Genomic DNA, 6993 nt, shown 5'->3' on the forward strand with positions numbered 1-6993 from the left:
AAAATCATCCTTGATTGAAGGTGATGCTACAAGATTAAGATTTGTGACTATTGGTGTTTCAACTAGAATGCTTGGGCAGTTGTGCTTGTGGTTTCTCTTATAACACTATGAGTGAGATACATACATCAAAGAGTACGTTAACGTGTTTATTAAAGCGCATTCTGGCTAACACTAACAAGTCGACAATTCATTCCCAGTGTTGCTAATGAGGGAACACAAATAACCTTATAAAATGTCATTAAATTACATTTTTTTAAAAATTTATATGTATTGCTCATCAACATTGAAATAAGTGTGCTATTAGTGGTGTACCTAATAGAATTTTGAAAGAAATTGTCAATAGCAAGGTGGTCTGCTCCAATCGTTAAATATGAAGAAACCTCTCATAGAACCCTTGCATAACCAACATTAGTAGTTAATTAAGTGAAAAGTTTTGACTATGCCAATTCTTCTTTTATACATGTGTGTAATAGTGGGGGAAAAAAGGACAAAGAAAAAGACAATAAACAAGCGGTGACACAAGTCTCCCCTTAAAACTATAATCATAGAGCAACATGTCATTTAGATAAGCACTTTCGTTAAAATTGGAGGATAGTGGATGTTATAGAGCAATATAGGTTGTGATAATGTCCTTATGTGATGGGCACTCACTTCAAGTTTACTTTCGAGCCTTTCTGTTGCCAAGTTGACAAATCCAAATGAAATCAAGAAACATAATTTGCAACTCAAAATTTTCGTTCCGTTGTATATATCAACATGCTTCATTTTGATTCATCTTTGTTACGTGTAAAATCGATTGATAATTTAAATAAAAGTTTGACTAATCAAATAAAAACACATACTTAACTCAAGGTGTTCTTGCTTATTTTGCTTGAAGCAAGCATCCATTCCACTCGCATTAAATTCACTATGTTTCTCTCCTTGAGATCCGACGACATTTAATGTATGAAATCAAATCGTGGTATTGTGCTTATAAGACTTTCTTTTATCATGTTAAAAATAGATGGCTTTAAATCAAACTTCTGATTTTTATTTTTTGTGCCATCTCACTTGAGATCCACATGACACAATTTCCCAAATTGACATAAGGGGGAGCACCACTACCCATGACATAGCTTAATTATAGCCTTCTGTAGGTCTAAATCACCCACCAAATTGAGACCAATGCTTTAGCAACCTACATATTGAAAGGCGATGTCATGTCCTAATGGGTTTTCCGTCTAAAAAAAGCAATGTCCCAATGGTTGTTTGTCTAAAAAGTGATATTACTCAACAACTTATTATAACATATCGTGAACTAGTAGCCTTGCCCACCTACGTATAGCAAGACCGCATTGTGTGGATGCCCATGAAGGTGTTCTTGCTTATTTTGCTCCAAGCAAGCCTCCAATCGCAACAAATTTGCAAAGTTTCACTCCTTGAAATCCTAATGAGTTTTCATATATGTAATCAAATCGCGACAATGTGACCTTAAATTTTTTTTCCACTGTAAAAAAATAGATGGCTTTGAATCAAACCAATTCTTTTTCCTTTTTATGCCATCTCACATGACACAATTCCCCAAATAGACATTAGTGAAAGCATCACTACCCTTAATGTAGCTCTATTATTGCTCTTTCTGTACACAAATTACCCATCCACAACTGAAAGCAAATCTTTACCAACCTACATGTCAAAAAGTAATATCATAGTGGTTCTTTATCTAAAAATGATTTAAAAGAAATATTATTGGACCACTTATAACACACTAACCACTGCCCCCATGAGCTAGTAGCCTTGGCCACCTACCTAGAGCAGCAAGTCCACATTGCGTAAACAATCACACAAGAAAAGAAAGGTCCAGATGCTCAAATTGGCACCCAACGTGTGGGTCCACTCCCTTGCTCTTCAAAGATGTCTAACCAAACCCCTTAAGAGGGCATGTAAATGGTAGCTTGCCAAGGGCCTATAGGTTTAAAAGGTTGAAATTTGCCAATAACAGAGTGTTGTAGTTGGTGATGCACTAGCCCCCACCACCCTCAGTGAGAAGCACATAGCTATGATGATACAAAGCAACCTTTGTTTCTAAGATTACACCATCGTATTGGCAATGTTTGTTCACTTTTGAACATGTTTATTACCTTTGCACTAGGGGAAGAAGTTAAGCATGCAAAAGTCATTTGGAAAATATGCAAACAAAGCCATCTTATGAGAGCAACCTCCTCTTCTGGGAGAGCTAGATCACTCAATTACACCCTCTATGCTATCGTACCATAAAGTTCTTTACAAGAGCGGGGAAAGAGATATTAAAGATGAGCTATAGAAGAGCCCAATCTCTACCCAAATGGATTTCTTTACTTCAATGAAGAGAGAGAGAGAGAGAGAGAGAGAGAGAGAGAGAGAGAGAGATCATGTAAGAAACAGCTTACAAGAGGCAATACATAATAATCCACTCACATGCACCAACAAGGAAGAAAGCAAACATGTAAGCTAATAAAACAAAAGAGCACAATAAAGACTCAAGTATTATAATGTCTTACATATAAATCCTTATATGTATAATGCCAATCGCCCATGGAATGGCCAAGGTGCCCAAAATTAAACTCACTTCACCTAGGCTATCTATATACAAAAAATGTAATTAGCCAAAGCTTTGTACCTAATTATCCCAAAACCATTACAATAAAGTGCATTATTGAAGAGACAAAAGATAGAGATCAAAAAGGCACTTCGCACTTACAAGGGAATGTTAATGAACATGGTTAACACAAGCCCTTCCCTAATAAATTTCATCCTCGGAATTAACCTTGAAATCAACACGGGTCATGTTTAGATACCGTGATAGGCCTAGCAGGAGACAAAATTGTGGTAGTTGTGGAGATTCTTTGTCATGTGAGAAAAGGCATTGTAAGGCACTCAGAAGCAAGTCTTGGATGTGTCTTCAAACTTGACGATGTAGTGGCGGTGGCCAGGGAACCACTAAACTTGCTTGGTAGTAGCCAAACTTTCTACTGAAGGGTGGGACCTTTGTTGATGTTAACTACATCAACAAAGGGTGGGACCTTTGTTGATGTTTCTACTGAAGGGTGGGACCTTTGTTGATGTTAACTACATGGAAGTGGATCCTCCATTTTGGAAAGGTCTTAAGCAGGTCGATAATAAGTGTGAAGAAATGATGGCCATTAACATTCAATGGGTAAGAAGTCTAAGGCTCTGTAATACTACACCTAGTATATAAATAATCACTTAGGAATTTGCAGTACTACACCTAGTATTTCTTCTAGTATATACCCAATCACTTCTTGTAAATATAGTTACTGAAGAATGCAGATTTACTCAAGATAAAGAAAAGTCATCATTTAAGTTATTATTAATACCAAAACTTCAAGACGAAGAAAAAACATAATTTAAGTTATTATTAATTTGAAAGAAAAGAATTGGATACTATTAAGTTGTCCAAGATTTCAACAAGTTGACCCAAAACAATTTTATTATAAGTCCAAGAGTCTTCCAACTTCATTTACCAAGTATTATAAACACTAAAGTTTGATAGTTTTTCAAGTACTACAATTTAGTAGGTACAATTTAGTATGGTCAAGATCATAGAAGATCCAAGAGCTAAATAAGAATTTGTTAAGACTCATAACAAATTTTGAGAAAGATATACATGACAAGTTTGCAAGTGCTTATTATTTTTTAAGTTCAAATTTAAAATTGAAGAATCTATAATTTATTTTTTTTAGTATAGCAAAAGATTAGAAATTCAAGAATTACAAATACTTAGAGAGAAATTATACTTTTTGAATTCAAGTACTGACATTCAACACACGACATCCAAGTTGGTTTAATTTGAGATAAAAATTATCTTCACCCTTACAAGAAAATTTATAACCATTAACAAGATCAGTAAACTACAAGTCTCAAATTAGTTAGTTTAATTTAAGACAAAAACTTTCTTAACACTTACAAGAAAATTTGCAACCATTAACTACAAGTCTACCACTCATTGGAAAAAGACCTAATGATTGAAAATATTCAATCAGATATTTACTAACCTTTGATTTGACAAGACTCGCTAATTTTGGCATACATTGATTATATTTATTTCCAGCATTAATTTTGACTAAAGTTCAAGTAACAAGTGTAAGTTTATTTTTGTACATTATTCTAAAGATAAGGAAAATTCGTGTCGAGATGTAAGTTTTAGGGGGGACTCGTCTTTCCATCTCAAATTTCTATTATTTTTAATGAGTCTTTTATATGGAGCTAATTTGGTGGCATGGGACACTTAGGTTGATTTTATGCGAATAACTTGAGACACATTTATATCTCTTATCTTGTTCCAACAAGCATTTGTATGTGGAATGTGCCTTTGTGGTACATAACAGTTAGACATGTTTCACATATGATTACTTGATTGGGTTTTAAATAATACCAAATCATATCTTCCATATTTAACATGAAGTCATTTGCTCATACAAATACGTAAACAGAGGGTAGTTTACAACCTAAGCAAGAGGGATTATTACAAGTTTTCCATGCATGAGTTTATTGGGGAAATTATATTTTTAGTTCTTGACAGGGATGCTTATGTAAATTGTGCCAATGGGCATGTACTCTACTTTGATATGGGTTAAATGATTAGTGGAGACATTTTGGTCATTTGGTATTGTATTTTTATTATGTTGTGCCTATTTCTAATGATCTTGTTCGATTGATTGACGTTACTTCAATGGATTGTTTAACTGACCTTGATTACATTTGTGAGTTTTAGGTTATGAGACGTGTGATGATACGAATTGAGGTGTCACATGGATATGGTGGATTAAGTGGTGGTGTGAAGACTAAAAATTAATATTTAATATAATATCTGGGTGACCATGTGATGGCATTTGAGAATCTAATTCATATGCTATTTGTATAGCCCAACATTATTGTAATGTACATGTGTGCACAGGTTGATTTATTATGTAGGCACCCACGTACATAAATATTGGGCAAAGGTTATTGTTTTTGTTGATACTAGATAAATGTTATTTTTATTGTAAAGAAATCCCAAAGATGCTTTTTATGGCTCTATGGTCTAATTTTATGTATATGATGTAAATACCATGTGTGGGGAGGGTGGAGCCACACACGTCGAGGGGAGATTACACCCAATGAGTTTGTCTTTATTGTCTTGAATATTTTTGTCTTGGCTATGGTTAAGTGATTTGTTTATATGCTATTGTGAGATTTGATGATTTTACATTATTCTTGGAATAAAGATCCTATTACAACCTTACGAGCATCCACTATCTAGACATAGGCCATTGTGGCCCAAAAAGTTGACGGTAACTTTTGTTCCCAAATTTTTTTTGCTAGTTTCTATCATTTTGGTTAGAATAGAACATAATATCTTATTGGTGTTTTTTTAACCATTCACTTGTGGTGAGTAATAGAAAATTTTATAATAAGAAAGCTGTAATTTCATTAATAAAATGTAATCCTCGTCATCACTAATTCTCGTAGGACAAGTGAATATATTTTCATATATAAATTTTATACATGATCAAGCAACAACCTTATTAGTAGACTTTGTTTTTTCCCATTTTGTACAATAGTCCATTATGGCAATAATATATCAAGCTTGTGTATTCTTTACAACTTACTGGTCTAGCAAAGTCAATACCCCACTTTGTACATTTTTATAAAGATATTATAGGTGTTAGGGGCATTCTATCTTTTTCATCATGAACCATGTTAAATCATTGGCATTCTATCTTTTTCATCATGAACCATGTTAAATCATTGGCATTCATTGAATTATTTTACAATTTTTCCTTGCTTCCTAACAAGTATAGAAAGACTACCATAACTCAAATTGAAGAAATTTACAAGTAATTGTATCCACCACAAGTGTCCTCTAGCTACACCAGAGTGGGCTTGTTCAAGAACGGCTAGGGAATTATTTTCATATATGTATCATCTTAAGGTATTGTCTTGACCCATTTTGTAAAGTATTCTTCAATCAATTTGATAAGGGCTGCTTTCTTTATCAAATGTTTAGCTTTATCCTTTTGAAGGATTTATCTTCAGCCAATGGCTAAATAGTGGGCAATCTCCTTACTCTATTCATGAACTAAGTCAAGACATCATGAAGATTGTCTTCCACTCTAAACAAGGACTCTTCATTGGGAATCTTTAATAAATAATTAGCATGAACATGCTCAGATCCTTTCTACACTATGATGGGGAAGTCATGCTTAAATCTTGTCTACAATATGATACAAAAGACAAATTTCACCAAGATTGGAAAAACCAACATGTGATGCATTTTTTGCATAATATTTGTTTAGAAGGTACAGCAAAGCTTGATGGTCTACATAAAATATAAGAGGTATTATTGACATTTTTTTATAGCATAGACCATGGTTAATCCTTCTCTTTTTATGGTTATAAATTTGTGCTTGACCTTATTGGCTATCAAAACTCATTAGGTAGTGCTTACACACATTTAATTACATAGGTTGAGGTGTTGATATAGACATGGAAAACAACATCGGGAATTTTTAAGGTAGGAGCACTTAATAATGCCTTCTTTAGTTTGTTGTTTTCCCTAACTAATCTTTAGTCAAAGCCTTTTTCAAGCCCTAATTAGACTTTGACTTGAGCACTAATTGTAATACTTAACATTCTAATTACATTCCAATTAGGATCTAATTGGTAGACCTCCAATTAATAACGGGTTAAAGGCTATTATAGATTTTTTAATTGAACCATTATTTAACCTTTTACTAGACTAGGCTTAAGATGATTTGCTCACATTTTAATGAAAAAAACATAAAAATGCCCACATTTTAATAGAAAAAGAAACATAAAGAAGTGGTAATGCCCACATTTTAATAAAAAGAGAAACATAAAGAAGTGGTGAAATGCTAATTAGTAATGCAATCTATGTGCTTGAATAGAAAGCCAAATCTAATTGCAATAAAAACTCAAAAAATAAGAGGAATTACAACTAAATCTAAGTTA

The sequence above is a fragment of the Cibotium barometz genome, chromosome 10, assembly GCF_041138505.1.
Source record: "Cibotium barometz isolate CiBa-2024 chromosome 10, ASM4113850v1, whole genome shotgun sequence".
NCBI classification, from domain to species: Eukaryota; Viridiplantae; Streptophyta; class Polypodiopsida; order Cyatheales; family Cibotiaceae; genus Cibotium; species Cibotium barometz.